Below are 10,614 nucleotides of genomic sequence, written 5' to 3' on the forward strand. Positions count from 1 at the left end.
GTTTTCTCTATTATACATGCAAATATCAATTTTCCAAGGTATTGTTCTAACTAGCACAATATGAAGTACATATAATATTAATTCTAGTAGAATTACATACCTCTTTGTTGTAGCTTGATTCCGTGGAGCTTAAGAGCCTAGTGCCTCAAATGTGGCACCTCAAGTGGTTCACACAACATCACCAACATCTTGGAGTAACTTGAGAGAAAAGGTTCCTATGCTCAAATCGGCTAGCCCTCATCTGTACACACAGTAGTGCTAATTTAATGAGCCATGGGGTCCTTATATATTGTGGCTATTAGGGTTACACCATGTAACTCATGTTTTTCCATATTCTTCATGTTCCATGGGTTAAAACCTCCACGGAGTATCCATGGGTTACTCTATGGTTTAGCCCAAGATGAAGAACTATGGATCATAAGCCCACATATATAAGAATGAATGATTTACACAATTAATCCCCATATATTTAATTAGTCCTTTTTATCACGTAATTAATTCCAAATTAATTCTTGATCAATACTAATTAAATAATATGATTTAATATTAATATATTAGAACTTATAATATATTAACAAATCATAAATATCCTTTTCTCACAAAAGTCTATCCAAATTGTTCTGATGCCATGCAACCCAAATGGACCATGCCAATCGGGTCAAGTCCATACCAATTATAGTTATAAACTTAGACACTAATCTAACAAAAAGTCCGTATCAGAGCCCTAGTTTGAGAAAATTAGACGAACACTTGTGTGAATCCAGTCTCAAACTAGGACCCAAGAATTTTCACAAAATATTTTGAAAAAGAAATTTATAATAAAATGATTAGGTTAGGGATATGGATTTGGTCTCTTGTCATGTTCTTGTTTGATATTTGGCATGGAATCGGGAACATAGACTTTGACTTAACTTTGGTTTTATAGGAAGATGGTGTGTGTACAGTCAGCGAGATCCCAAATAATAACATGGTCCGCAAAATACCTATACTTGTTATATATGTTGAATTTTTGCTTTTGTTGATATGTGAACTATTAGAAAAGCATGCTATTGGATGAGCTAAGGTTCTTTTAGGAACTATGGGATAGAAGTGCCAGACTTTAGTGATGCCTTATGCTATACGGAGTTGCTTGTTAGATGTTACTTGATTTTGTGATTTATACGTGTATGCTGATTAGTTGTATATGGTTGGGATTAAATAGACTTAGAATGATTGACATAGCCTTACTTCATGTTCCTTGTTTGGTTGTGGAATTAGGGTAGAGTCGATTATTCAATAATCTATCTGACCCCGTATTGTGTACAACAAGCATGTACAAAAGCAACCAGTGGTGCAGGATTGAGGATAATCCTAGAAATAGTGCCTAGGAAGTTAGTTGTAGCTCGTAGGAGAAGTAGGTGTTAGCGCACCAAGGAGTCGTCTAGTAGAGTGACTTAGGACCTTGGGATGAATTCTAAATCGACATTCAGGATAGGTGTTGAAGGTAGTATGGGCATGTACTACTAAAAGTACATGATCTGTATGAGATTAAAGAGGAACCTAGAGGCTACTAAGGAACTAATCGGAGTGTGGTCTAGTTTGTTGAGCACTATGTTTTGATGTCTAATATTTCCTTGGTATATTTTAGTATGGCACCTTTTTAAGGTTCAGGATTAGGAGCTCGTGACACTAGGAGAGTAGGTTCAAGTGAAGAGGAGATCCGGAGAACCATTGCTGCCAGAGTGGCCGAGCCGATCTGGGAAGTGACTCCTAAGTTGTTTGGTTTATTCAAGACTGCGTTGATCGAGGAGTTTAACTAGCGTTATGCTGCCATCACACAGGTAACTACTGATGCAGCCATAGCAGCTGTCAACATTGCAAGATCTTAGGGAGGCGATGCGATGTAGTACCTAGAGGTCAATTATATGAAGCCTCCAAAGTTCAGAAGCGACAGGGACCTGATCAATGTTTTTAGATGGATTTCTGACATGGAGGGATGCTTCTTCATGTTTTCCTTTCCCGAGGGCCAGAAGGTGTAATTTGAATTGAATATTTTCCAATGGGATGCAAAGGATTTATGGGAGTTCGTAACCAAGTGTTTTTGCATGTAGAGCAAGTCGTAGTTACTTGGGAGTAGTTCCAAGATATATTCTAAGCGGAGTAAGTTCCTCTTGTGGAGTGGGAGCGATTGACACAGGAGTACCTCTTGCTCAAGCAAACGTCGGAGTCTGTAACACCCCATTTCTTAAATAAATAAATGAATAAATTGATGAGTGTATAGTAGCCCTAAAATCAACAATTTATATAGCAAGGTGTTGGCCTTGGGGGTTAATTGTTACAATTTTAGAAGTTGGGGGTTAAAAGTGTAAGTTCCGGAGTGGTTTGTGAATATTTATGAAGGCATGGGTTGTTTGGTGAATTATTGGGCCTTAATTTGAATAGATTTTGGAAAGCAAGGACTAAATGGTTAATTCTGGATTTAATTGTAAATATTTCTAAAGGCAGGGGCTATTAGGTAACTTTTGGACTTAGTTTGAAGAAGATATGGTAAGGAGGGGGTAGATCTGACAAAACCGTATGGAAGTTTGGAAGGGAGCGGGGGTGTCTTCTTTCCATCCCATATGCGCGACTAACCTAAACCCTAAGCATCGATTCCAACGGCCACTTCTCCTCCTCTCACTATTTCGATCATGAAAAGACATCGCTTGCTGCCCCACCAACGAACGCCACCGCACCTTGCTATCAGAGATGTGTTGGACAACTGAAGAACCACCGGAGACGTCATGACAGTCGACTGAACTACCATTGTCGATTTTTGGAGCGGGAACGTTGATGTGCAAGTTGTGAACAGAAGGAACTCTTGGTAAGGATCTACACCGCCTATTTATTCCTTTTCTCCGTTCTTCCGACGATTTGGCACCAGGTGTGTTGGTTGTGGCTGCCGCCGCCCGTTGGCCGCCGTATCTATGTATTCCGGCGACATTAGTTGTTGAATATTGGGTGGACTTTATGTGTTGAGCAATTTGCGGGCTGTTATGGTGTTTTTGGGGGACGGTGACGTACTATCTAACCGGAAAATGAAGGGAAAGCCCACCACCACCACCATAAGGTGGTGGCTACCACCCATTATTGTTTTATGCCACCCTCCACCGCCACCAGCCGCCATGAGAGGTGGTTGTAGGTGTGATTAAGGGTTTGATGTTGAGCATAAGTGCTGATTTCGATATTTTGGGGGTTATATGCGTGTTTAGGTGGCCGGAAAGCCCACCACCACCACCATGAGGTGGTGGCCGCCACTGACCACCACTACCTAAGGTGGTAGTGGGTGGTGCTTGGCATAGTGAACCCTAATCGGCCCAAAATGCTTGATCTTGACTAGTTTGTTGATGATTGGACTAGAAAACCCTAATTTTGGGTTTGTTAGTTAGTTTGGATTTTACCGGGACCCGCGGTTGGACTGTTAAATTGATATTCTTAATTATGCCTGACTTCTTTGTGTGAATGGCCTAGTGGAGTGATGGGCTTAATTGGTTAAGTAAGCAACACTTAACCCTAATCGTCATTTTATGTGAAAACCCTAATTATGGTTGGGCCTTTGTATTGGGCTATTGATGGGCCATCCAAGGACAACCATGTGGACCAGCATACTTAGATGGGCTTTTGGGTAAGGCCCATATGAGAGTTGGGCCCAATTTGAAAAATTGGGCCATAGTTGGGCCATTAGTGGACTTTTGTGGACCCATTTGGTATTGCGCCTTAGTGGGCCCATTGGGTTTCGGTTATTTATGGACTGAATTGGTGGACCATATTTAGACCTACTATGTGAAGGATGGTCTTAGAGTCTTAGATCCTAATGGGGTTAATTGTGGGTTTGGCTCAGTGTTAGAAGCTGGAGTACAGCAGCAACATTTATTGGATCTGTTTGCCATCTGAGGTGAGTCTTCTCACTATACTTACCTGTGTGGTGATTTGTGTGAGATTGGAGGGTCTTATTCGTGTTATTGACTGGAGGGTCTTACTTACACTGTTGACCGGAGGGTCTCAGTATATTATTGACCGGAGGGTCTTGGTACATATAGACCGGAGGGTCTTAGTACATTATCGATCGGAGGGTCTTATTTGTTTATTATGTGTTATGTGTTATCGTGCATACTATCTTTGTGACTTATGCTGTTATGGTAATATGTGTATATATTGATCTTATATGTTTATTAGAGTACTGTGATATCCTGCATTATGTCTATGTGAATTATGTTGTGTATTTATTATGAGCTTACAGAGTTAGGACCGAAGGGTCCACAGCGTTAGGACCGGAGGGTCCACAGAGTTAGGACCGGAGGGTCCATTAGAGTTGTGGGACTGGAGGGTCCCACTGAGACACATTGACCGGAGGGTCTTACAGAGTTATAGCCTCGAGTGGCTAAAGTGTATTTGTGGTATTTTGGGGAACTCACTAAGCTTCGTGCTTACCGTGTTATGTGTTATGTGTTTCAGGTACTTATCAGGATCACGGGAAGGCATCGGCTTGATTGTACACACAAGATGGAGTTGTGTTCGAGGATCTTGGATTTTATTCAACTATAACATATGTTTATGATAATTGATATATTGAGATTTTATGATATGTGTTGATGATATTATTGTGATTTTAAAAGTGAAAATTTTTTATGAAAATTTACGGTGTTACAGAGTCGTTACGGAGATCACCAAAATGTTTATGGAGAGAGCTTTTCTGCCTTGAGTATGTCGTTTCATAACAGGCATAGATGTCGCGATACTTTAGTATGCTTAAGACGAATATTCGAGGGTTTGTATATACTCAACAGTACTAGACCTTAAACGAGATGCAGTCAAGCGCTAGGAAGAGGGAGATTGAGTTGGATATTCAGCAAAAGGTAGGGGAACAACTTCCAGAAAGTATCAGCTGGTAGCCAAGCGAGACAAGTCTGCCAACCCGTGTTTAGGATCAGTTGAGGGGAGGAGTTCCGTGTGTGGAAGGTGCAGGAAGTTTCATGATGGAAGGTGCCGATCATTTTTATGTCGCAGCATGGCGAGGAGGGTCATTTTGTCATGGATTGCAGGCAAAGTTCACGGGTTTGTTTCCATTGCGGCCATGATGGCCACTTCAGGGCTTGTTGGTCGTTTCTAGTTTTCAGTGAGGTGTTGGACCCTACACCCCTAGCTTAGCAGTTACCTGATGGTCATTGTGGGGCATCCGGAGACCGAGGTTTGTGTTGTCACTTCCTCTTTTTGGTCGATTGTTGCAGTGTTGTTATTCATATGTATTTATGTTTATGTTTGAAGTTCATTTGTCATCTCGGATAGTCATTTGAATGAAATTATCTTATTTTTCTCTGTCAAATTTGATTTCTTATTATTAATGGATTAATTATCTTTTTCCTCGATTTTATGTGTGTTCGAATTTGCGAATGTTGTGTGGGTTCAGATTTCCCAGTGTATCTGGATATTAGTGGTCGGGATCGTGTGTTAGAGTTCAAGTTAGTACGGGTATCAAAGCATTGTGCAGTTCCCAAATTCTAGCATATTTCAAGTGAGGGAGAGTGGAACCTCGCAGCAGGAAGACCTTGTGCCAAGGTTCGGTTCTCAATCGGATTTCTCCAAGTCTAAGACTTCTGTGCAACTACCAAATCTTTTGATTTTGTGTTAAGATAATCGTCACCTGTTTTATTCCCTTTGAGTCGTATTAGTTTTAGTTGTTATAGCATCCATAGATCATGCTTGTGCTTTATACTCTAGGGTGTTAGAAGCCTAGGTTGAGGGATGTGATGAAGGCTTCCATGTCTATTCTTGTCTGATTAGGGCATGGAAGTCTGAGTCACGGCCAAAAGGTCTGATTGGGATAGTTATGTCTTGTTGGGATCGATGTGCTTCTTGTTGGGCTACGAGTGCTATTATTGATTAGTGGATCGGGGGTATGCCCGAGTGCTGTTGTCGGTTAGTGGACTGGGGGTAGGCCAAGTGTTGATGATAGATTGCTAAGCAGAGTTGTCGCAGCCGGGTAGGAGTGTGGTATAGTTAGTATGTGACTGTTTGGTTTTCTTCGCATTGGTGCAATATGTGCATGATTAACATGATAACGTTTGGCCAAGAAGCTTTTGGACCAATCAAATATGCTGATTCTCGGTCGGTTTAGTTGAGACGAGGGTTGCGTTCTATTTTGGAGTCTAGGTTTGATTGACTTGAGCCCAGGGTGTAACCATTATTGATGATGGTTTCAGATGTTAGTATTTCAGTGACCTCAATCGCATTGAAGGACTCGAGTTTGAAGGACCCTCAGGGGGATATACCACGAAGTGGATCCGAGAACTAATATTGAGGACAAAATCTAATTTAAATGGGGGAGAATTATAACATCATGTTTCCTCTAGTTTCTTATTTCATAGCCATGTACCGGAAGTCAATTGGGTACAAGCTTTTGGCCTTAATGACTTCAAGTTTAGTTCTTGTGGAAAGAGGTAATGATGGTTAAGATATTTAACCCTTGAATTGTGTTTTGGGCCAAAGGGTAGAAATAAAAATGTCATAGGACGGGTTGTTGCATGAAATATGGATTTTTGTTCGACAAGTTTATAGTCTAAGATAATTAGATAATATTTTCGGGTTCTTCAATACCTTTCCATGCATATAAAGATAGTTGAAAACATAGTTGGACGAAAGAAGTAATGATTGTTAGAAGTTAGGAGGTTTTGGGTTTATGCTAGTACGTTGGACGTATAGGGTGTGCGATGGGCATACTAAGTAATGATAATTGCGAAGATTTAACCTGGTACGCTGGGCGTACCAGGATTACGATGGGCGTACGTGATCAGAACCCAAACCCTAATTTTGGGGTTTTGAGCCCTATTTAAACTCTTTATCTTCTCCAAACCATTTCCCTTCTCATCCTTCACCTCTCAAATGTCCTCCCTTGAAACCCTAACCCTAGTTTGAGCCTTGTGAGGAAAAGAATGTAGTTTTAGTGCTTTGGAGTGTTCTTGGTGAATCTTGTAGAAGAATGAGCGCATTGGAGAAGTGTCGGTTGCATTGGAGCTTTTACATCGAGTCCTTGTTCACCTTGATCTTTTTTCTAGAGGTATAAAGCTTAAATTTTGATGATGCATTTGTTATATATAGCTAGTTTTGTATCTTATGAGGTCTTGGTCACTTTAGTGCAAAAAGTTTAGATTTTGAAAGTTTGTGACCTTGTTATGGATAAAGTTGGAAACTTTCTACATTTTACCATCATATTGATTCAGATCTGAAGGTTTGAGACTTGAACTTAATGGATTAATTTGAGAAAGATGCACGTTTGGTCCCTTTGAAACTTAATGACTAGATCTTGGTTGTTTGGACCATCATAATGGATAAAATTGGAAACTTTATCCATTATGGAGCTATTAGGAGCTATAAAAATGTAATATTGGTATTTGTATCCCTTCCATGCAAGAGTTATGATGTCTTAATGGAATAAGAAGTTAGGGTTTTAGCTTTTGCACCTTTTCTATCCATGAAGATTCATAAAGGTGGAAACTTTCTGACTAAAGTCGATGTTCTGAGTCTAGATCTGAGTTCTAGACAAAAGGCCTTAATGGATAAAGTGTTTAATGTAGGAGTGAGGACAGGTTGCGTATGTTGTGTGTAATCAGCAACCTTAGATCTTTACATTCATTAACCATTAAATTTTTGACCAAGTTTGACCATGGTCCAAACTTGATGATTTTGGGATATTAATTAAGAGTCTATCTGGTTTTGGTGTTAGTGGATTCGCAAGTTCAAGCAGTACAGAAAATGGATCGTGTCATAGTGTTTCAGAGTTCTTTGATTCAGGCGAGTTTTCCTCACTATACATGTGGATCGAAGACACCAATACCGACCCACTAGGTTGTGCATCCTAGTATAGAGGATGTTGTTATGTTGTGGTGATATGTTAGATCTGTATCATGGTATATAAGATGTTAGTATGCTATAATGATCTGCAACATCTGTGTATATATACTTATATGATAGGATGTTGTACTAGTGGTATATTGGTTCTCATCTAGCGGAGTGCCCTAGGGGCTGTATGTAGTCATGTAGGATAGCCTGAGAACTAATGATCTAGGACTTCTTGCATCTTCCTTGTTTGTTTGTGGATCGAGAGTGGGATCATCTATTCGGGTGGCTATCTCACATTTGGTTAATTATGGTTACAAATTTCATGGTGGTTAGCTAGTAGCGGTGTTAGGGTGAAAAGCTCTACTTGGATGTGGCTTACCCTCTTATGATGCGTAATGGGTTGAGTCTTTCCTATAAATAGGAAGTGAGTGACTCTTATTTATGTAAGAACCACAATGGAACCTGTTTAGGAGATTGTCTTGTGAGGGAATTTACGTTAGCCACTTGTAATCTTGCTATTCTAATGGAGCTTAGAACAATCTTATTTACTCTTGGTCTTCTTCAAGATTGATTGATTCACTTGATCCTTACAATTCCAAATATGTCAACAAAATTGGGTCACTACAATTGTTATTAGAGCGGGTGTTCTTGAAGTGTGCTTGAAGTTTTCAAGAATTTGATCCATGATGACAACATGCTTTGGTGAATCTCAAATTATTGTAAGTTCTTCATCTTTGAGTGTGTTTTTTATTCTAGAAATCGAATTAGTTTTTCGATCTTCATTCAAATTTGATTTTCTCTCTCTAGAATTCATGTGATTTTTGTTTTCTCTCTCTAAAAACACATGTCAAAATAACTTTCTCTCTTTATAATTTTGATCAAATTTTCTTTCTCTCTTTAGAAAGTCATTCGAAGTTACTTTCTCTCTTAGAGATTTCATTCATAATCACTTTCTCTCTATATAATTATCCAAGTTTTGTGATCTTTATTGTTAATTGATCAAAGATGGTGTGTTGGGATTATGATTTTTGGATCGTGATAATTGAAGATGTTAAATACAAAGTCAATGAGAAACAGTTTTATGGATTATTATTGAAACACGAGTTTATTACATGGAATTCTTTAATCTCTTATGGAAATAAGAAAGATGATTTTGGAAAATTGATGTTTCAATCACTTTGTAAGTTGAAATTTTGGTTGAAATTTCCATGGATATGTTATCTTGCTGTAGTAATCAAAAGGAAGGAAAATAAACAGAATTATTCAAAAAGGAATATGTTTCTCTTATTGAAGACCCAAATGATCTTCATGCTCTTGAGTTTGTTGAATATGTTGTTGAAGAAGTTCATCATGCTCATGATTTTCAAGAAAAGGGAATTCAATGTGATTTTCATGAGGTTGTGAAAGTTTTTTTGTTCAATAGGAGTTGAAACCGATGATTGCTTGAGTTCTTTTAATTTGTTTGAATGAATGGTGCCATATAGAAAGCCCTCAATCCAAGAAATTCAAATGTATCAAACTCCAAAATATTTGATTCAAAGTTGCCAAGTTCAAGTTGAGAAAAATGAATTTGTTCTTGAATTCAAATCTTCAAGATCCAAAAGATGAAGAAGAAAAAGAAGAAGATCAAAAACAAGAAAATTTGGGTTTGTAAACAAAATTCTTCAAATGTTGTCTTGAAGTCAAAATCAATGAAGGAAATTTGGGTACCAAAGCAACAATAATCAAATGTTGAAATGATTTCAAATTCCAAACGCATAATTGTTGAAGATTCTCAAATTCGTTATGAAGATGAAGATAGATCTTGGAGAAATGAGAAGTTTCATGGATTCTATAGTGTGCATCATGGGTGGTACAATGTGCAGTTGGATAATTTTCTAATTCCTACCAAGGACCAAGATCTTCAATGATTGATTCGAGTATTGCAAATGGAAAAAGAATTATCAAGAGTTTCTCAAGTTCACAAATAGATTCCAAAAAATTCATGTTGAGATTGATACCTTGATTTTGAAGATCCGATGATGAACGATTAAGGTTTTCTCGAAATTCATATTCAATCATATTTTGATTATTTTCAATTCGTGCTTTCTTTATTGATTTTTGATCAACTTGACTCACTGGATCAAATTTGTTTCAACCTGATTGTTATGATCAACTACATTTTTTATATCATGCCCAAAAAAAAAATCTCATGATCTTCTTATTGTTCATTAAATCCAATGTTAAGCCCAAATCTCAATCTTATTTTTTTTGTTTGATCGATCTCATACTGTTCATCTATACATTCTTTTGAGCTCAAACTTGGTTCGATACTGTTCATTGTCCAAGACTCCAAGTTCGAGCCCAAATCCTTGATGAAAAATCTCAATTACAATCTTATTTTTTATTCAGTTCATACCGATTCAACTGATATTTCATTCAAACATCACGATTTATGTTTTATTTATTCTTATTTCTTCACATCGAATCTGTTTTATCAGTTAATCTCATCAACGTTGTTTTTGATTCACAATAATGTATCGATTAATTGTTCTTGGTTTACCTGTTATCGATCATATTTCAAGCTTCATCTCATCAATTCATTTTTTGTGATTGTCTCAGCAATTGATTTCATGAGATTGTTCGATCTTGAGTAGTGAATACTTTTCAGTAATTTTCCAATTGTTCCAATTGAAAACAAAGTTTCGACTTTGCTATTGAATGATTAAAGGGATGATTTCGAACAATTGAGAAGTTACGAACGAATAGGATGGTCGAAAA

The sequence above is a fragment of the Lactuca sativa genome, chromosome 1 (genome assembly GCF_002870075.4).
Source record: "Lactuca sativa cultivar Salinas chromosome 1, Lsat_Salinas_v11, whole genome shotgun sequence".
NCBI lineage: Eukaryota > Viridiplantae > Streptophyta > Magnoliopsida > Asterales > Asteraceae > Lactuca > Lactuca sativa.